The sequence below is a fragment of the Octodon degus genome, unplaced genomic scaffold (genome assembly GCF_000260255.1).
Source record: "Octodon degus isolate 3935 unplaced genomic scaffold, OctDeg1.0 scaffold00006, whole genome shotgun sequence".
NCBI classification, from domain to species: Eukaryota; Metazoa; Chordata; class Mammalia; order Rodentia; family Octodontidae; genus Octodon; species Octodon degus.
This window is the reverse complement of record NW_004524582.1, coordinates 20,806,472-20,829,514: the sequence shown is the minus strand read 5'-3', so window position 1 is coordinate 20,829,514 and position 23,043 is coordinate 20,806,472. Positions and strand designations below refer to the sequence as shown.

At 40.1% G+C, this 23,043-nt stretch overlaps 1 pseudogene; it reads right to left on the bottom strand.

Moving 5' to 3' along the window:
• Nucleotides 1-593: 593 nt before the first annotated feature.
• Nucleotides 594-23,043, bottom strand: part of LOC101563170 — a 178,272-nt pseudogene continuing 155,822 nt past the window's right edge.

The following is a 23,043-nucleotide window of genomic DNA, read 5'->3' as shown; positions in this document are numbered from 1 at the left end:
TACCATGGAAGACACTGCCATCAAATCCCTTAAAATACTCTCCTTCATTGAAAACACACTTGTTATTCCATCACCCTTGCCACTTCCAGAGGTGGGTCGAGAAGTCCTTTTTAGTGTCTGAATCCATCTAAGATGTTTGACTTTCATGACCCTTTGATTCGGGGGAAGAGCCAGAAGTCAGAGTGCCAGGCCCTAGGGAGAAGGGGGCTGAGGTGCACTGCAATGTTTTCACAAGCCTGCTTTCGTGTTGGATGGCTCTTGGCAGCAGCTCTCGCTGCATTTCTGGTTACACCCCATAACGTCACTCACAAAGGAGGATTTCTAGAACTGCTTCAGACAGTGGCGAGAATGAAGAGATAAGTGTGTTCAAATCAACCATATGTGCTTTGAAGGGCAATAGCAATGTTCCTTTTACTGTAATAAAATTTCTAAATTTAAACATTCAGTGCACCTGTTGATCATCCCTTGCATACACCATTTGATAGAAATGTTGCTTCTCTAAAATTTCCCTATCGTGGAATTGTGTATAATGTTGATTTTGCTGAAAAATTTTTTTTTTCCCAGAAAAATCCAGTATTTATTTCTATAGTACTTTATAAATGGAATTTTCTTTCACATGCATCCATTTCCCAGGGCTTACGGACCCATTCATACTCTCCATATTTAGAGTCGAAGGTTCCTTTCTGGAGAGATCTTAGTTATAAGGCAAAACGTGGTCCAAGTTCTTGAATTCCCACTTTCTTTACACTCTTGAATATGTACCTATGAAATCTGAAGAAAATGTAATCCTTCTGATTGTGGAATGTGGCAACCTGCTTCCAATAAATTAAGGATTATGAGGAAAAAGAGAAGCAAACATATGTCCAATTGAATGACCCAACCTTGTACAATTATTCAATATTATTTCAGGTACATGTTCTGTTGGGTCTTTGCTCCTTCTCTTAATTTCTTTTCTAATGCAAACACTGCTCATTTTAAAAAGAGCAGTTGGACCATTTGGCAAGTGACTCAAAATAAGTCCATTTGGTGTTTTATGATCTTCATTAATCACAATTAGATCAGTGAAATCTCTTGAGATGCACTGTGGAATAATTTTTTCAGAGCTAGTCCTCTTCTATAATAAGCGTGTGAGCTGTGTGTAACTGTTGAGAGCTGCTAGCGGGGTCTTTCCATTCTATCATGGGTCTATCTGATGTTGTGATGAGAATCTTGGGAGAAGTTTCTCTGTTGAAGTAAGGAGCAAACTCATCTATACCTTCATCATAAGCAAGCTCTTCATCATTAGGGTCTACTGTAGGTTCATCGTAGACTCATTGGTTGTCAATAGTCTTGGGTTCTGGTTTTGGTGGAACCTTCTCACCAATAGTTTCTCTCTCTTTTTTAAACTCTTTCTTAGTAGTCAACTTTTCCTTCCACTGCTGCTGTTTCCACCATGTGAACATTGTGTCACCTCTGTTTTTCTTAATTTCAAAAATGCTGAAGCCTAGGGGTAAGGCAGTCACCTTCGGGAGCTGGACCCCACCTTCCATCACTCCATCCTGGGGACTCCAGCCTCTTGAGGATCTGCTACAGAGGCCATCCTTTTCAAACCTTTCTTCCTGCTGCTACCACTCTTCCCCCGCCCCGGACTTCACCATGTTGTTTGCTCTGGTGCGTCCCGGAAAAATCTTTTGATGGAGTCAGAAAAATAAATAGCTACATAGCAAGGACTTTATTGTTGAGCATTAAGAATTTTTATTGCTGCTGTCATATCTGATTGCTTCTATGAATTTATATAATGTTATAAAAAGAACAAAAATCAGGAAACTAAACAATAACAAAAAAATATTCCTCTCTCCATTTTAAATTGCTCCATTTCTAATTTAGAAAGTAAGAAGAGGGGCTGGTGAGATGGCTCAGTGGTCTAAAGCGCCTACTTAGAATAAGCTTAGCAAAGCATAGGGACCGTGGTTCAATCCCCAGCACCACATGCCAGCCAGCCCTGCCCCCTGGTGGGCTGAGCTGCCCCCCCCCACACACACACAAATAAATAAAATTAAAAAAAAAAAAGAAAGAAAGGAAGGAAGAAGAAAAGTTGAGGATGAGGAGCAGAATCAGTGGAGCGATTTCCCTGACCCTTAAGCTTCACAGTTTGAGGCTACCCTATGATTTCTCTCTATAAAATCCTTTCTCCAGAACAAATGAGGACCTAAAAATGAGTCTATAAAGTCCATACTTTCTTTTAATTCTACATAATAGCTCTTCTATCCCTTCTTAAGGATTCTGAAATCTGAAAATTGGAAGTTTTCTGCAAAACTTGTTTGGCTGAAAAACCTCTTAATAACAGTCTTTATTCCATTAAGTGTCGTAATTAATTTATATATTTTTCTGCTAAAATAGTAAGACACATTTAGTGTATGTATGAATTATCTTTCCACAATTTAAGTGTCTGTGAATGATAACATGCTTGTAATTCTAACATCTTGAATAGAAGTTGAGGTCCCTGTGACTCAGTCACGGACATCAGGGGTCCCCATCTCCCAGACCACAGACTGGATCGACCTTGTGATCTGAGGTGCAGCTGAAACAGTGATGCTAGTGCTGAAAAGAAGCTGCAAATGCAGATTAACAGTAGAGAGCTTCGACACAGAGATCATAGCAAATCAGTTGTTTGCAGACTTGTATCAAAACCTTATCAGCCAGTGGCAAAGTGACAAGCTATATCTTGTGGCAGAAAAAATGAGATTATGAAGTAGACTGGACATAAATGATATGAATCAGGTATCCTGGTCTCCCATCACCCTCATATGGGACTATTTGGTTGCAAGAAAATGATCTCAAGGCTCTTAACTATTCTGTATTATCAGGAATTGTATGTATCTCATTGTACATTACAATGTAATGATAACAGAAATGAGGCTTATAATAAATAGAATGTGATTGAACCATCCTGAAACAGAACCAGTCCTTGGTGCCACATGGAAAGCAAAATGTTGAGACAAGTGAAAAATAATTGCTAAAAGAATAAACCACCCATCCTTCTTTCTACTTCAGAAAGCAAGAATGCATGTCAAATTTGAGTTCCCTTTGTGTGTTCTTATTATATGTAATTGTTTTCCTATTGGTCCTGTTTTCATGGATCACACAGGCATAGAGGATAATGGAGTTGGACATCCTTTTACAGATAGGAGCTGTCACCTTAACAAACATTCCAGGTGACTATAGTCACTAGGGTGCTAGACGTCATATCAGGAAGAAGAATCACTTGCATCATCCTGACTTGGGCAAATGAGTCTCTTTAATCAAACATCTATTTTTTTTTCACCCTGCAACACAAATAACATGGGAGAAGAATGATGCTGGTGAGTTATCAATGCAGGACAGACTGCTCAAGGGCAGATTCACAGAAAATCACCTTCTGGTCAAAAGATTTAAAGAAGATGAGCTACCAAGTTCTTGAACATTTGTCTTATCATCACAAACTCCCCAAAACGACTTTTAGTCTCAGATCCAGAGGTAGCCAGGACTGATCTCTTCCTTACGTGGGCAGCTACACTTTTGGAGGATGATGTTTCTTTGTGTAGTAATCAAAGATCCAGTTTAAATTATTGAAATGAGCCAAGAGGACTATATCTTTGGAAAAAGAGTCACACACTGATTGCCTTGCAGAGCAAAATTTGGCAAACTGATTTATTGCAGGATAATTTTCTTGGTCCTTCCTCCTATGCAATATCAAGCTCTGAAGAAAAACGAAAAGAAAAAAGAGGCAGAAAAATAAATGAAAATGACTTCTCAGCTCTACTGTTGTCTCTCAGCTTGTTAACACTTCTTCTGACAGAATCTACAGGCCCCAGAGGTTTGGTAGGTACAGTGTCAGTGCAGTGAGTAGATCAAGGTCACATCATAGCTCCAGTCAGCACGGAGCGCTCGTTCAGGACATAGCTCAAAATTGTACAACAGCAGCATTATGGGAAGAAACAACTGGAGAGGTGAAAGAAAACCACTGTGGCATCTTTGGAGAAAGGAGGCCTGGGGAGAGAGAGTCAACTAGAGGGAATGCAGTCACAAATGCCTGGATAAATTCTGACTTTAAGACCTGAAAGTTGTGTCCTGGGGCTGGTTACTCGAATACTGGGAGTGGTTTTCTCATATGCCAAGTGAAGGCATTAGATCAGCCCTGTTGATGTGACCATTAAGTGTAGCTATGCATGTACGGGGTCGAGTACAGGGTCTGGCATGTAAGAACTCACGCACATTATCCCTAAAATGCCTCCACTTACATCCTCCCCTTCCTCTAACCTCCTTTACTTTTAAGATTCAAGGAAGAACAAATCATGATTTCAGGCTTACCTCGGCAGGTAAGTGGGGCTATCTATACCATTCCTGCAAAAATCTTCACAATTAAAAACTAAAACAAAATGTTCAATCTCTGGAGTTTTATTTTAACCAGCCCACCAAATTTTTTTATCTGGCTTTGCCTTTCAGAAGCCCTGCAGCTGACAGCAGGGAAGGCAGATGAGCAGCCGTTAGATGTTCCAGATTCTTGAATTTTCCAATGCTTATTAAAATTCCATCTCACCCACAGCCTGATCTCACAGGCCTCTGCCTGCAAAGCCTACAGAGCAGATCCCGCTCTGGTTTTATGTATTTCTTCATCAAACATTTATTGAGCATCTTCTACATGCCAGGCACTGCATCAGGCTCTGCACCAGCTTGATGAATAAGAAAACATTGTTATTTTGGGTGAATTCCTGATGTACAGGGAAGTCAGACACATGCAAAAATAATTAGCATGTAAGGAAGAACGTACAATAATAAAAGCTTAGTATGGACCAGAAAGGAAAGAACACGTAGCCCCATGTGGACTTGGACCAAGAAAGTTCCAGAAAAAAGCCTGTGTCACTTAGCTCAGATGGGTCAGACATAACAAAAGCCTCTCTACTCTTTCAAAGAAATGCCAAGATGCCAGTTTTTCTGTGTCTCTCTGTCACTCATCCTTTTTAATACTCATCATGCTCTCATCATCCTCCCTATCTCACTCACTGCTGCATTTCTAGCATCTGAGAATAATTCTTTTTTATTTTTATTAATTTTATTGAGAAACAAATAGCAATGAAACAGTTTCAAAACCAATTAGTAGAATGTTTTCAATAATTAATGCATTGCATGTTGTTGTCTCTGTAGTGGTTATTCATAGTACAAGATGCAGACATGATATCCTGTCCAAACACTATTAGTACAAATCTTTCTTCTCATGGAATTAAGAGAAAGTAGCTGTATATCTATCTTAACTATTTTGTGTACAGATACAAAATGGTCCTTCATTTGTATCCTCTTTTTTTGTTTGTTTCATCTTGTCAGAAATAGGCATTCCATTGCTATTTAAATATTGTGCTATTTAGGTCTTGCTTTATCTTGGTCTTAACCATCTAACAGAAAAGTATAAAAATGAGGTATAAATAGTAAAGCCATATTAATATGCTGAGCTGTAGAAGCCTCAAGTCAACAACTTCTGACATTGCCAGTCCTATGGATAATCCACTACTATTATGGACTACCCAACCATGGTGGATTATTTTGAGAATAATTCTTGACACATAGTAGAGGCTTGGCTAAACTTCATCCCCTAAGATTCATATGTTAAATTCCTAAGCCCTAGCACCTCAGAAGATCATTGTATTCAGACACAGGGCCTTTGATGAGGTGATTACCCTAGCCACTTCCCCATCACTGGGAGAAGATACCTGGCACCCAGAACTCAAGAAGAGAGACTTAGGGTCAGCTCGCGGTCACCGGAGGGTTCAGTCCATGGTCAGCTGGCTCCGAGGCAGGAAAGCACAGCAACAGGGTCCGGTGGAGGAAAGCTGCTCACATCATGGCTGCGAGGAGTCAGAGAGTGACAGCGGCTGGGGACAGAGGAAGTACCCATCCTGGTTAGGCCCACACATTCTTGTCTTGCCCAATGAGGCCATTTTGTCATGGATTCTGCAGTGGACCAGTCCACTATTGAGCATGGCAGCCCCGTGACTCAACTGCCTCTCAAACACAAGAGGCTTTGGGGGGGGGGACATTTTAAATCTAAAGCATAATCGGATTTTGTATCTCTATATACATCGTGGAGTCTTCACTCCTCTCCAAGGCACCGGTAGAATGGTTGGATTCCTTTTCAATGGTAGGAAAGCTTTGTTTAGCTTTGACTACATGGTATAAATTCAGGGGGCAATTAAGGCATAGGAAGTGTTCCCTTATCACTTCCTTTACATTCCTTATTGGATGGGAATCTTTCCAAAGATGACTGAGTTTCATCCTCACCTCTGCATGTGAGACAATGTCAACATGCTGCCAATGATGGAACTGAGGTTCAGAGAACTTGGCTCACTCATGTGAGGTTGATATTGCAGCAATGTTTACAAATCAGTATTCACCACTCTTCCTTTTCTGAACATTTCATTTTATATTTGCTACCTCATTGGTGCTTTTGGGCAATTCTGTGACTCAGAACTCCTAAACGACTTGTCAGATACTATATGTACTTGTTTAGTTAATATTTAAAATCCCCTCAGGATTTATCCTGAGATCCTATACCTCAGATTGTAGAACCGTTGTCAGTGTCACCCATGTGGATGAGGTCCTGCTTTACCTCAGTCTTAACCATCCAGCAGAAAAGTGTAGAAACAAAATATAAGAAGTAAAGCCATGCTGTTATGTTGAGCTGAAGGGGACTCAGGTCAACAATTTCTGACATTGCCAGTGAAGTGGGAGACCCAATACTATTGTGGACTACTGGACTCTTTTAGAATATTTTGCTGGGTTTACACACCTATAATATTCAAATAATGGAACTTAACCAAAAAAGGGTATACAGATGAATGTCCATTTTGTATCTGTGTATTCATAGTGGTTAGAATAGATATATAGTTACATTCTCTTAATGAATAGAGGGATTTGTTCTAATGGTGTTAGGATATCATGTCCGCATCTTGTACAGCAATTAACCACTAGGAAGAATGTATGCAATGTGTTAATTATTGTAACTGTCCTACCAATTTGGTTTGAAACTGTCTTATTACTATTTGTTTATCAATAAAATTATGGGGAAATATTTAAAATTTCCTGTTCTATTATAGGAAATAGAATTTAAGCATGAATGTTTGTAGCTTATGTATGAGACATGCAAGGCAGGAAATGACAAGAGTACTGTCAACCCTCTAGAGTAATGAGTTCCACATCAATGGACTCAACCAACCATGAATTACAAATGTTTGGAAAACATTGAACAAGTAGAGACTGTTTTCTTGTCATTATTCTTTAAACCTTAGAACGAGCATTTGTGGAACATTTACATTAGGTGATATATGAGATCAACAAACAATTTAAAATATATGGGAAGATAAATATAGGTAACACACCTTATGTCCTGAAAAGGCCTTGGACATTTGTGGATTTCAGTATCCACAGGTCCTGAAGCTAATATACATGAAGAATAAACACAAAGTAAATGAACTGAAAAGGCTTTCTAGATGGTAGGTGATGAGGAAACCCATCCATAAGCTGGAGGATGATGTCCCAGCACCCAGTACTGGCAATCTCCATTGTAGTTCAAGGGTAGCTCTGCCCAAGAAACGCAGCATATTACGAGCAGGCCATTGAGTTTTATCTAGGATGCTGTTCACTCCCCTTGGATCTCTCCAATAGCACAGGAACTGTGGCTTCTGGTTAACATCTATCTTGTGCCCCACCCAAAGCCACAGTTCTTAAACTTGAAATCTTACCATCATCAAGGAAAATATAGAAATTGAAGGATGGATGGGGGAAAGAGGGGTATAAGAAAATTAGCTAATGCAATATAGGTGTCATGACCCTTCTGCCCTACTGGCACCTATCATAAATCTTGTAACCTTCTGTACTGCTTTCCAAATATATATCCATGAGCTTTTAAATTGATGAAATAAGTGTATTCTAATTTTGCCTATGAACTTTCCTGCTCTGACAACTCTGAGGTATCCTGGCTGGCCCTGTACATGAAGCTGTATCATAAAGGTCGGTTCCAACTGTGACACCAGCCCTGGTGTATCTAACTCACAATCATTTGTCATCACTGCCCTGGGCTCTACCCCTGTAGGTGAACCATGTACAAGTATTTTCCTGAACTCTCTCTATCAAAAATACCTCCTGATAGACTTTGATCTCATACAATCTCTGATTTTGTATCTCTATATACATTAAAGATACCTAAACTTGAATCAATACTTCAGTCACAAGTATAATGTGAAGCATGTTGAGAAGTTATCAGAATGATGTGGGTCTTTCCTTCATACCCTAAGCTCTAGACTCTGAATTTACATACACTCTTCCTTTGAAAGGCTCATTTGCTTCATCTGAGAACTGGGGATGATTTTGATAGCCTCTGGCCTTTCTCCTAGGGCAGGAGGGGAGCCAACAAAGTAATAATTTATACATTGTGTTAGCTTGAGCCTCATACTGTTCTCATTGTTACCACAGCTTTATGAGGTAGACACTAAAATTGTTCTTGATTACAAAGAGGTAAACTGAGTCAGTCACACACAGGTGAAATGGCCTTCCTTTAGGTCGCACCCCAGAGTTGGAACTGATCCCAGTTATGCTTGGAGAGTGCTCTCTGAGAGCAGAATGCATACACCAAACTCTTGAGAAGATTGCATCACACACACACACACACACACACACACACACATACACACACACACACACACACACACACCCCTGTTCCTGTTCCTGTTCCTGACTCCATGACCTCAGGCTAGTCGGCTTTTACATCTCTTCAACTGGAATAGAAACTCATGCTGCATGGATGATGGAGATACAGCACACGCTGCCAAATTTCAAGCCTCCCATGGCAGATCCTTGGCCAGGACAATTGCTACTGTTATTGCCCAAAGTGCCTCTCCACCTGGCAACCTCTCTCCATGTTAATTTTGTCTTTTTACCGCTTCCCCACTTGTCCTTCTGTTTTCAATGCAGAACAACCTCACTTTCCTTCCTGTTCTGCCTGTTAATTTATGCTCGTAAGGTTCCACTGCCACAAGGCTAATCGAAGAAATTTCCTAAAGAAATCAAGTACCCCAAAAAGGAATTCTAGTGCCAGCTGCTAATAATGTTTTTGCCCTCCCTGTGCATAGTGCACATTCATAACATCTATTGTTTCTCTATACATCTGTCTGGCATGTTACATAAGGTTTGGTTTCAGCTTTTACTTTCAGAAAAGGGAAAAAACCCTCTAAATCCTTATGGACTACTGGACTAGATGGGATTGTTTTGCTGAATTCACCCACCTACAATGTTTGAATGGCAATGGAATACGCAGCTCTGACCAAACTAGACAGAAAAAGGGGGATACAAATGAAGGACCATTTTGTATCTGTATATACAGAATGGTTGGGGTAGATATATAGCTGCTCTCTCTTAACTCAATGAGAAGAGGGATTTGTACTAATAGGGATATCATGTCTGCATCTTGTACTATGAATGGCCACTAAGAAGACAATAGTATGCGACATACTGATTATTGAAGCTGTTCTACTAATCGGTTTTGAAGCTGTCTCATTGCTATGTGTTTCTCAATAGAATTGATAAAAAAAAACCTCTAAATCTTCAGGGATCAACTTTTCTTTCCATAATTTTATTGAGAGACAAATAGCAATGAGACAGTTTTAAATCAAATTGGTAGGACAGTTTCAATAATTAACACATTGCATACTCTCTTCCTAGTGGTTATTTGTTGTACAAGATGCAGACATGATATCCTATTTACAAACACTATTACAATAAATCACTCTATTCATTAAGAGAATGTAACTATCTATCTATTCTAACCATTTTGAATACACAGATACAAAATAGACATTCATCTGTATCCCCTTTTTTTCTTTAGCTCTCTCATTTGAATACTATAGGTGTGTTAACTCAGCAAAATATTCTAAAAGACTCCAGTAGTCCATAATAGTACTGGGTCTTCTGCTTGACAGGCAGGTCAGAAATTGTTGACCTGAGTCCCTTACAGCTCAACATAACAGCATGGCTTTACTTCTTACACTTTATTTTTAGACTTTTCTGCTAGATGGTTAAGACCAAGATAAAGCAATACCTATGCAACCAGAGTTGTAGCTTTTGGGTCTCATAAAGTCAGTCAAATCCCTTCAGGATTTATCCTGAGCTCCTGTACCTCAAACTGTAGATCCTTTGTCAGTGTCAGCCATGTGGATGAGTCATGGCCATTGCATGGCCAATGTGCTCTCTGTGAAAGCCTGAGAGAATGTTTTCTCTCCATGTGACTCTCCTTAGGCACACTCTATATCATTAGTCACTTTCCTCTTCAGCCCCATACTGTCCTTGATCAGAAAATTTGGGACACTATTGAGTTACATGATGTTATAGAACAAGTTCTTATATGTCCTGAGTCTTAATTGACCTTGGAAGGCTAGGGCCAAAATGTTGGCTTTCCTTGCAGCCCTCCTTTTTCTCTGATTTTTGTCTGTAAACTTAAGTTGTTTACCTTCCAGAAGAGAAGTTTATTGTTATTACCATACAACCTAGGCTGTTAAGCTTAACCTCACTATCAGTCTAAATATCAAGCATCTTAGGCATAACATGGAACAGGTATTTTTCATCAAGTATTGATATGTTGAACTTTAAGTCCTTACAGGATATGATGAAAAAACATTTAAAAATTAGAATATATTTTAAAAATAGGCATAAAGAATTGTATAATTCTTATGTTTACACGTAAGTCCAGAAATCTAACCATATACAACCTTGTAGCAGGACAGTCCCACAACATTCCTTTTCCTGTCTCTTGCTTTCATTCACCACCCCCTTCTTTCTGAACAATCATCCACCCGAGAGACAGCACGACAACAACTGGCCTGTCATGACAAGCAGCCCATATTCAGAAGACCAAAATGACAGGCACTCCAACAGGAATCTACTATTACAAATTGCCATCTGCAGTGCAGTATCTTAGTTCACATGTGTCAGTATACATTGTTAGTCAGGATGAGAATCATTCCAATTAACTGCTAGATTCAAAACTCTTCTGAAGCTTCTCAGGATCATTGACCTACCCATCTTGTACATATAACTGTATGGGTAGCCCCTGTCATGTTTCCTAGCTCTTCTCCTTTCCCTCTCTTAATTATTTAGTCCTCAAGTTCTTGCTTTCCTTTAGTTGTATTATACCTTTCTATTTGTATTTCTTCTTTTGAGTTCTTATACTAGGGAAACTATATGATATTTACACATGTGGGTCTGGTTTATTTCACTTATGAGTATATGTTCAAGTGGCATCCACTTCAATATAAAGGCTTTGAGTTTATCATTTTTTATAGCTGAGTAATATTCCATCATATAAAAATACCACATTTTTTTCATTCATTCCTCAGGTGATGGTCATATTGATTGTTTCCAAGATTTGGCTATCACAAATTGGGCTGCTATAAACATAGGCACACATATATCACTATGATATGATGTTTTCAGATCCTCCAGGAAAATTCCCAGTAGAGGAATTGCTGGATTAAATGGGATTTCCAGTCCAACTTTTTTTTTTTTTTGTGTGTGTTTCAAAATCAAAAGTTTTTTTTTTTTTTTTATTTTTTTTTCAAAGTTTTATTGACAAACAGATAGCAATGAGACAGTTTCAAATCATATCAGAAGGACAGTTTCAACAAATAATACACTGCATATATTCTTCTTAGTGGTTAATTGCTGTACAAGATGCGGACTTGTGATCCCATTTACAAACACCATTAGAAAAAATCATTCTATTCATTAAGAGAATGCAACTATATATCTATCCCAACCTCTTTGAATACACAGATACAAAATGGACATTCATCGGTATACCCCATTTTTTCTAAGTTCCGTTATTGAATATTATAGGTGTGTAAACTCAGCAAAATATTCTAAAAGAGTCCAGTAGCCCATAATAGCATTGGGTCTTATATTTAACTGGCAATGTCAGAAATTATTGACCTGAGTCCCCCACAGCTCAACCCAACAGCATGGCTTTATTTCTTATATTTCGACTTCATACTTTTCTACTGGATGGTTAAGACCAAGGTAAAGCAGGACCTATGCAACAAGAGTTGTAGCTTTTTGGTCTGAGAAGGTCAGTGAAATGCCCTCAGGATTTGTCCTGAGATCCTGTACCTCAGATTGTAGAACCTTCATCAGTGCAGCCATGTGGATGAGTCATGGCCATTGCTTGGCCAATGTGCTCTCTGTGAAAGCCTGAGAGAGTGTCTTCTCCCCATGTGACTCTCCTTAGGCACACTCTACGTCATCGATCACTTTCCTCTTTGGCCCCATAATCTTCTTGATCAGAAAATTTGGGACACTACCGAGGTACATGCCAGTCCAACTTTTGTAAGGAGTCTCCACACTGATTTCCATAATGGTTACACCAGTCTACATTCCCACGAGCAGTGGAGAAGGGTTCCTTTTTCCGCACAGCCTCTTCAACATTTGTTGTTGGGTGATTTCTTTATGATAGCCATTCTTTCTGGGGTGACATGATATCTCAATGTTGTTTTAATTTTCATTTCACCAGGGACCAATTTGAACCATACCATCTTTTGAAATTCAGAGGAACCTGGCTCCTGGTGAATGAAAAAAGCAAGTTTGTTCTTCTCAGAGGAACCCAATCACCCCATCACGTGTGAGAAGCCTGGAAAGAAGTTAACCCTTTGGCAGTTAACTTGGTCTCTTAATCCTTGATCTCTCTTTCCAAGAGGTGGAGAGAGACACTCAGCAAGAGCTGCCTGGGGTTGGGGGAAGGATTTCCACAAGGATGCTTCCATTTTTAGAAATGGCTTCCAAGTTGGACACTGTATTGCACTCTTGTAATCCCTGAAGAAGAGGGGAGGCTGAAGGAGAAGGGTTACAAGCTAGAGTTATGCTGTAGACCAACCTGGGTAAGGTAGAGACATAGGTAGGGGGGCAACACTAAGGATACAGCTTAGTGTAGAGGACTTGTGTTCAATTCCCAGGACCAGAAAAAGGTTTTGAGGGTAGGTGCTCCAGAGTGAATTTGCTTTCCACAACACAGTAAACAGCAATGAAGAGGAAGAAGAATGTATCATCTTCAGGGCAGGTCTTTAGGCCAAGGGCTTTCCTGGACACTTAAAATCCCCTCATCAAGGGCCTTGTGCTTGGCTTCTTTCTCACAGAGGCAGGAGCACAAGGCTGGAAAAGTTGAAAACTCTCTAGGTAGAGAAGAACCTGCTTCTACCACAGTCTGACAAGTCCTACAGTGACCTCAGACGATGAATCTCCAAGACTTTCATTTTTCTTCATTTGCTCAATCACAAACATATATTTTTCTTTTGCAGTTAGAAAGAACCCTAGAGGCCTCATTTCTCTGAGTATGCATTCCACTCTTGAGTGCATTGTATATCTACCTCTAATTAATCCTTGCTCTCTTAAAAACAAAATGAATTTAGAAACCTAAACGAAACATATTTTGCAAAAGGGAATAAACCTAGGAAAGTCACGTGATTTACCTAGGACCATAGCTATCTTGGGTGTACCATCCAGACCCAGCTGCCAGAAAGAGCCCTGTGCCCCTCCCCCAAGAGGTCATCATAAGTACTCTGTAGGATTCAAGTTCTTTAATGCACACACTGTCACCAAAGGCAATTCTCACTGCCTATAGTAGAAGGAAACACCCCAGAGTCCACCAGGCTAACTCTCAGGGACCTGAACCAGATCACCAGAACAGTGTGTGAAGTCTCTAGAAATCAAAGGCAGAAAAATTCCTTCCCAACCAAGGGTGCAAACCTGTGACGTGAGGCCAGGAACATGCTCACGTTCTCTCCACACCACCCTCCCACGCTAGGATCTGATGCTGCTTCACTTATTGTGTGCATTTTTGCCATTTTACTGAGTAGAAAAATGAAGCCATGAAGAATAATATTTTTTCCTGTCCATCTACCTGCCTTGGTACACAGCATTTGGCTTCAGCTTTACCTCTCAGAAGAAAGATAAAGCCTCGAATTCTTGAGGGTATAATTTGAACCCTTCCACCTCTTTTTATCTGGTTTGGGTGGTTTTTTGGGGGGCACCCCACAACTGAAAGTGGGCATCTCCTCTTATTTTGTCTTCTGAGTATCTCATTTGCTTCTGTGGGTTCTGGTTCGGGTTCTGGCCACCTTGTCCTGACCTTGTGCATCTAAATATCAGAATGACATTTTCTGAGAATCAAAGTCTGGATCCATCCCCTATCAAGCCCCACCTCTTCTCTCCTTTATTTCAGGATGCAGTACAAGTTTCTTCCTTCAGTAGCTGAGGGAGTTTGGGACCCAGTCCAAGTTTTGAAACTGCAACTGGACCTGGTTTGAAGATGGATTTGTTTAGCCCTTAATGCCCTAGTAATTTAAATATTTTATTGCAAAATATTTGTACTTCTCTTGAGAAAAGGAAATGTTACTCTTCATGACTTAATTTTTCTCCTCAGTAAAGTGGGAGTATGAGCACAGAAAATAAATGAAACAGTGCTTGGGCAGGGAGCACTGCTGTGTTTCGGCATTAATATGGGTCTAAAACACATCAAGATTCCATTCATTCATTTTGGGGAACTGCTACATATACAGAGCACGTGCTGGTCATTTTACCTTCCCTTTCTACCTCCCCACCCTTCTCTTCCTTCCACAGATTTTGTGTCCCGAATCTGCCTTCCCACTTACTATTATCTCTTTTATTTTGCTATTTAGATTAATTACATTGTTGGTTTCTCATATGAGAGAAAATGTGAACCACTGAAGTCTCTGTGTCTGATTAATTTCACTTGTCATGGTCTCACGATCCATTCATTTTCTTATAAAAGATGCAGATCCATCCTTCTTTATGGCAGGCTAGTACTCCATCCAGTGCATACACCACGTGGTTCTATCCGTGCATCTGCTGATGGAAGTAGAGCCGGCTTCTGTCATTTATATTATGGCAGCTAGTGCCACCGGTGTGGTTCAAGTCAGCCACACCTGAGAAGTGATGCATTCTACAAAGAGTAGCCCCTTGCATTCAGTCATGGGAGCTCTTGGCCATGTCCCCTTGGAGGTGTTTGAGTTTGTGACTCTTGAGCTTGTGCCCAATGCTCATAGCCCCCACTTCCCAAGCAGCCCCCAGACACCTAGGATCCCTCTGTGCTTTACTGGTCACAATCGGAGCCTTGTTCTCTCCTTCCCTTGGTAATAATGCTGCAGATCACACTCCACACTTGCCAGGGACCCTGCCATAGTCGTCCCTATAGGCAATGCCCAGTGTTGAGCACTGGCTCAGCAGGCTTAGCTGGAAACACACTAAATCGAGAAATGAGCACAGTGACCCAGACTGGTGGCCTTGATTGGCCTCCAAAGGGGTTAAACTTTGAATCAGGAACATCGGACTGTGGCCAGGTTCAAAAAAAAGCCTGAGTTGGAAGTTGAGTGGGTCCAGTCCAGACTTTGTCTATCTTTTATTTTTCTTTTCAGATTAAAAATTTATTTTATTTAAATGTTTCTTCATAATCACTTTTAACTATTTTTTAATCTAAAAAATGGTATGGACAATATACACATGTTTGAGTAGATTAAATCCATGGCTTGGGGCATAAACATGGAAAGCCTTTCAAAACAGATATAAAAGACAAATTCTAAGATTTTTACATCAACCTAGGATTATTTGACTACTGGCCCGAAGATGTTGGCTACCTCTGAGCCCTTGTAGCTATCTCATCTCTGAGCCATGACTTTCTCATCTCCCAGAGGACATGTGTGAACCATGCCACACCTGATCGTGTTTTTCAATTAGCACATGTTTGCAGCACATAGGGTCTGTGTGCCTTCTGTGGGGCTCGGACAGGCCATGCACACCACACTTCTTTAACCCTTTCTTGTCCCTTTCCTTCCCATCATCCCCCCTTCCTCCTTCTCTAGATCCCTTGGCACTTAAGAAAGAACTACCTCCCTCTTTCCCATTCTCTATCTTACTCTTTAGGTATAATTCTCTATCTTACTCTTTCATCTAACAGAAACTGTGAGATGTGTAAGTTTGTGAGTGTGATGCATTTCATGTAATGTTATCCTCATAGTCACTTGTACATGAAGTCAGAGAAATTTCATTCCCAACAACCCATAACTGGAGAAAAGCAGTGTCCATCCAAGAGTGAATGGCCGAGGAACCGATGGAGTGACTTGGGCAGAGGGATTCTGTTTAGCAATGAGAAGAACTTGCCAGGGTTGCAAGTAGTGCCGTGAATGGATCTCAGAGGTGCTGTGCTGGGGAAATAAGCCAGCTGCATGTGCAGTCCCATCTGTGCAAATGGAAACTGATCCACTCTGACAAAAACCAGCTTAGTGGTTGCCTGAACTCAAGCCAGGGGTGAAGAGAGTTGCAAATCTTAAAGGGGCTGGGAGACTCCTTGGGAGATGATAGGTGTGTTTGAATTACTATTGCTGAGGTGGTTTCATGGGTAAATTGCACACTTCAAATGCACGTAGTTTAGTGTGTAAGAAAAAGATGGCTTAGTAAATTTGAAAATCAAAATATTGGAAACATGACTCCTATAATATTTACCATATTAGTGAGTTTTTTTGCACTGAGACTAAATCTCTCTGAAAAAAACAACTAAAAAGAGGAAAGTTATATTTTGGTCCAAGATTTTACAGGTTTCAATCTGTGTCTGCTTGGTGTCATTGCTCCTGGGCTTTGAGTGAAGCAGAACATCATGGTGGAAGGCCATGAAGAGGAAAGGCATCCATCCATGGCAGCCAGCAAGCAAAGGAAAGAGCCCGAGCTGAAGTGGCTGGGGCCAGTGTAATCCCCAAGACCACGGCTCCAACCAACACCTCCTCACACGTCCACTGCTTTCCTGTAAGGCCAGCAAATTATGATGCTGGCAATGGGTTGATCTACTCACCAAGTTCCTGTGACTCTGGCATCTTCTAAAAGCCCCATCTCTATACACAGGAGGCTTTGCAGTCACTTTAGATTTATATTATAACACGTGCAAAATTTTAATGGCAACAAAAGAGATTCTTTTTGTTTTGTTTTCTGTGGTTAATTCTTATCTTAAAAGTGTAAAATGACTAATATTAAGGCTTGCAACCTTAGAAAGAGGTTTATCAGATTATTTTCTATAGCAATTGATTCTTTTCTTATGCAACCTTGAGAAGTCTGTTGCAGTCTCAAATTTGTGCAGACATATGTGTATACACGCAAATATATAAATATATATCACATGCCCAGTTAAGCCATATTTCTATAGGCATGTTATAATGTGCTTAATAAATGGTTAAGTTGATAAATTGGAAAGGAAAGAAAGAAAAAAGGAAAACAAAGGCAAGAGGCAATGTCTGCCTTAACTGGTAGATGTCTAGAGAAGTCTCCCCCAAAGCTGCCCACCTGTACTGACTCAGTACTCATCGCTGAACTCATCTCTTATTTTCTGTCCTCACACATGCGTGGACCTCAAGTGGCTTCCTCCTTCTGCTGTGCCTGGAGAACATTTGCCTCATTTTCCCTCTTGATTCCAACTTTTCTCTAACTATACAGTCATCAGAGTTTACCTAACAATAACAAGGGGAGGAAAGCCTCATTGAAAGTAGTAAATAAGGAAGGGAAGTACAGGTGGTAGTAGGTGACATAGTTTATCTTCACACCAAATTCCTGTTCCCACCGTCCACTCTTGACCTCACTCAGCAATTTCATTCAGCTCTTCCAACATCATCTTAATAGGCATCTATCTACCTGGCATTTACCAAAATGCAGGGAGAGGACTGATCATTTTTATAAAGATAAAAGTGACACCTCTGCTCTCTTTGTCACTCCTTATTCAAGTTGATTCTTGCCTGACTTCACTCAAGTTCTCTTTGGTTCCTTGAGATGTCTCAATTCTCTGGCTTTATCTGTAAGGTTTTTGGAGAATCCAGGAATTAAAATGTTAGCTAGCAGATTTGACCAATGCAGCCCCAGACACCTGGTACTTAGGTGTAAATGAAAACAGCAAGTTTCTTTTATCAGTAATTATCTGTGTGATAACCTCTGTCTGCATAGCTATGGATACAGAATCTTAAGAAAAGAAGATTCTTCTCTCTCAATCATTAGCAATGTCAGTAGCATTTATTGTGAGCCAACTGCATAAGTTAACTAGGTATTAAATGCTGAGTTTTGTTATACACACTACTCATCAGCCTCTTAGTGATCCAGTGGCAGATACAAGATCATGGAACATCTGATATGTGCAAGGCAGCACATACATGAACTGCAAGGACACAAAGACATGCAACGGGTGCATTTAAGGAATGCAGGGTCTGGCAGGTGAGAATGAGCAAGCCACAAGAGGGCAGAGGCTGGGAAAGGGACAGCAGTAAAGAATTGGAAGGGCTCACTGGATCTGAGCCTGGATTATTAGATGTAGAACCTCAGTGTAGTGAAGGGACTCTCTGGAACTAATGAAGGAGGGATTTTCACTAGCAAATGGGAAATGTGAAAAGTGGGACACAGCCAGGAAAATTTAGTGCCATTGCTGGGCAGATTCCCAAATATCGGGTGATGCCACAACCTTTGTCCAGCCTGGATTTTGGTGGCTGAGGTGAGGACTGAGGCATCCTACATCAGTTTTTTTCAGCTCCAACTATTTATTCTTTTTTAGTGTTTAAATAAAAAATATAAAATGTTGAAAAGGAAGCTGATGGGGGAAAATGATAGGAAGGAAAGAAAGAATAAACAAGAGAGACAAAACATTCCTAGAGGCTTGGTTTCAAATCTTAGTTCCACAACTCAGCACCTGTTACACAAAACATTTTCTTTACTTCCTACATCTCAGGTTTCTGTTTCTTGAAAATAGAATGCTCACTGCTTTCCAAAGTATTAAATTATAGGAAAAGAGAACAGAAAAAATATATATATTTGTACATATATATATAATATACACATATATAGAACGTACACATATATAGAACATACACACACATATATATAGAACTGAGTAGTCACTTATAAAATGTCAATGAAGTCTTTGAAAACTGAGCTAGAACTTATGATAAAAGTCTACATCTCCACACTCATGTTACGCAGAGCATCATCACCATCACACAAGTCAAAAAGTCCCGTCCTGCTGGTCCTTGTCAGAACCACGGCCCTTATGGCACTGGGGTTTCTCAGTGGCGGCTTCCATGTCTACTGGTGAGTGCTCAGGCCGGGTTTTAATCCTTACTTGAAGATGTACTTTTGAATACTTACAAAATTATTGACGGAATGTCATACAGATCTCCAGACCTAACTCTCACACTGTGGTGAGAAATCTTTACCACCCCGTGCGATCCTTTTGCTCTCCAAAGCATCAGTAGAAATGAGATCTTGGATTTCCAGATGTGAGATTACAACCCACCTCGCCAGAGTCAGCCTCAATGTTGTTAAGTCCCCAGAAAGAGCTTTGTTTGTACAAGAACAACAATATCACAGGTTAAGCCCCTACGACCCCAAGAGCTTGAAACCAGAAGTTCTGAATTTCTGAGAGTTTTGTATTTGGGACTCTTTATATACAACATCTTGGGGGTGGACCTAAGCCTAAGCACAAAATTCATTTCTGTTTCAGTATAATATACAGTATTTTTGTTGCATCCAAATTTTAACCATGACCATCAGGTCAAGAATGGAAATTTTCACCATTGCATCATGTTGATGCATCAAAACATTTCATGTTTTAGAGCATTTTTTATTTCAGGTTGTTTTGTTTTGCTTTTGTATTTTTTAGGAAAGGGTCTACAGGGTGTTCAGGGTCTCACTACTAGATTGGACTCAGAGTGATCCACCTGTTTACAACCTCTCAAGAGCTGGGATTACAGGTGCACGACATCATGCTTAGTCTCAATGGCCATCTCAGCATGTCCCAGGGATGGGGCCAGCATGGCAGGCCCAGGGGTCGAACCCTCGGCCCTTGTGCCTACTTCAAACCCCTGGCCCTTATGCCTGTTTGCCGGCACTTTAATCCACTGAGCTATTTGGCCAGCCCTCAGATTATTATTATTTTTTTATTATGTGTACTTCCCATGTACTAATTCCTCCATGACTTCCTTTTACCAATTGAAGGAATGATGTCTTACTAGGATTCAAATATTTGTATCCTCGCAAAATTCACATCAAGATTAGATTTCTAGGGGCTGGCCAAATAGGTCAGCGGATGGAAGCACCTGCAAGCAGGTGCACAGGCTGGGGGTTCGATCCCCAGGCCTGTCATGCCAGTCCCGTCCCCGGGATGCCCTGAGATGGCCATTGAGACTGGGCATGGTGGCTCATGGCATTGGGAGGCTGTAAACAGGCAAATCAGTACGAGTCTGATCTAATAGTGAGACCCTGAACATCCTGTAGACCCTTCCCTAAAAAATACAAAAAAAAAAAAAAATTCCAAAATGGAATTCTATTAAGAGGTAGGATTTGACCCTCGGCACCACCAAAAAAAAAAAAAGAAAAGTGATTAAAGAAAGTGATTAAATCACCTACCCTTATGAAAGGAGTTAGTGCCCTCATGAAAGAGACTTCAGATAGGAAAAGCTGGCAGCCCCTCTTTGTCCTTCTGCTCCTCTGCCATACCAGGGCACTGCAGAAGGTGTCATCTGTGGAACAAAAAGCCTCAGCAGACATGGACTCTGCTGGCACTTGACCTTGGCTTTCTGTCCTCTGGAAATCAAGAGATAAATTTCCCCTTATTATAAATTGCCCTGCCTCAGGTGTTTGGTTAAAGCAATACAAGCGGACAAATGCAAGCTCTAACTCTCTGAAGACGTTGAAAACCACATTCTCCCACACAAAATTTTTGGCTTTTTATCACTTTCCATCATCGATTATAATTTTACAGTGGAAATTATTCTCTTTTCTTTGTAGTCATTAATATTTTAAAAGTAGCAAATTGGCTTATCTTACATATTTGCAGAAAAAAAGCAAGAAAAGCTAGGGGAAAGAGAACATAACAAAAGAATATTGACCCTTAAAGAAAATCAGAGCTCAAATTGCCCTCAGATACTGCACATTGAAGGCTAGAGCTAAACCAGTGTTTGATACTGACAGATAATTCTTTCAAAGCCCTTATCTTATTTTTAGCTTGTGAAGATTATAATAAGCACATTCAATGACTCTGTTTCCCCAGTATTATTAAATAAAAATTTTAACTTAGTAAAATATGTAGTGTTTGATAAGTTTTATAAATTCGCGTATCCATTACTATCCATATCAAGAACTTAAAAACCATGTTCTTAGAACTTCCCCATATGTCTCATGTGTACCTTTTTGTAGCCCATCTTATGCCCCAGCTGTACATAAATAGACTTTAATATTTTGAGCTCCATGGCTTATTTCTCAGGCTCTCATGAAGAAACAGACCTCTCCCCACTAGAACAAGAGACTGGTAGCATGTGGATTTCAGCCAGTTTTACTTCTTCCATTTGTTCATTCAAAATATTTTGGTCTTGGTGTCAGACAGACACTCGTAAACAAAAATGTTGTTCTCTGCTTCCTTGCTTGATCTTACAGCACAAAGATCGCAAATTAAAAAAAAAATAAGCCAAATAAAAGAATCTGAGTTAAGTGGTAAAGCCAGTAATCAATAATGAGCTGTTGATATAGGACAGCATCAACAGGTTATTTTGTAGATGTCTATTAAGGGTCCAGTGAAGATCTCTGGAGGGATAGTAGTTTCATGGAGAAATGAATGTGGAAGGAATCCAGTGGTGTGATGAGGTGGAGGAAAACCTGCCAGCAGAAACAACTGTCAGACTGTGGTCCTATCTAACCCACCTCACCAGAGTACTGAATATATTCAGCCTCAGAAAATGAAAAGGAAAGTAAGAGAATTTTTTTTTTTTCAGAAGCAGGGATTGAACTCAAGCCCTTGCACTTGCCAAGCAAGTGCTTATTCTACTGAGCCATCTCCGTGCCCCCTCTCCCTTTTTTTGAGAAAAATTTCTGACTTAACTTTTTAAAATAATAGGACTAAGTTTCCTATATCACAGTAAATCCAAAAGGGAATCAGAATGCTTGATTCAACAGTGCCTTAACCCCATGCCCCTGGACTCAAGTTCTTTCCACAGCTCAGATCTTCCATCTTTAATGTGTCACATTTTCTACAATAAGATTGCTCTCGTGTTCTCCACAAGACTAATGCAAATCTTGGTACTCTATTCCTATGAAGCATTGTCCATCATTTTCTTGCATGCAAAGAAATACCATGTAGAACTAGCACGTTTCATGGTGTCAGATCTGATGCCGTTCCTATCTATGAACCAATCACAAGGAGAAGTAATGCATGAGTTGTCATAATTGGCTTAAGACATGTAATGTCACATGGAAGATGAGGAGAAGCAGGAGGAAACATTCATTGGTAGTGAGAGAATCACTGGGCCAGTCAACTTGGAGTCTTGGTGAAACCAAATAATTGTTGCATTGAGAGGACAGAAGGAAGTTGGCAGGACAGCAGATGGTTAGAGAGAGATGTTTGACTGTGACCAGATGTAGGAAATTTCTGTAACAAAAGGAGTGCATGGGGGTGAGAAAAAGGTAACAGAGTTGAGAAGGATGAAGAATTAAAAGCTCAAGAGAAGCATGACCCACAGGGAAATTAAAGACTCCTCAAATGGAACAAGAATAGTTGTCAGAAACAAGGTGGCAGAAATCAGTTAGCAAGTAAGTGTTCTGCTATGAAATCTACAACTTTCCAGGGTCAGACATAAAGACCTATATAACTTCCAGCAGTACAAACTTATGAGGGAAAGTTGATGCACACCAGCTTCCAAACGTTCCCCTGGACAATAGTTTTGTATGCTATAGCCAGAATAATTTATGTAAGTAATCAATTTAATGACATTAGTACCCTGTTTAAGATCTTTAATGCTCTTGCAGCTGCCATTAGGATAAACTATAAACTCTAATATTTCTTACAAGGCTCTTCAATGTGAGGTCTCTCCCACCATTTTTATCTGTAGGATGTTTCTCCAAACTTTGATGATGTACATTTACAGTAAAATATTCAGATTAATGTATTTCCAAAGTGTACATTAA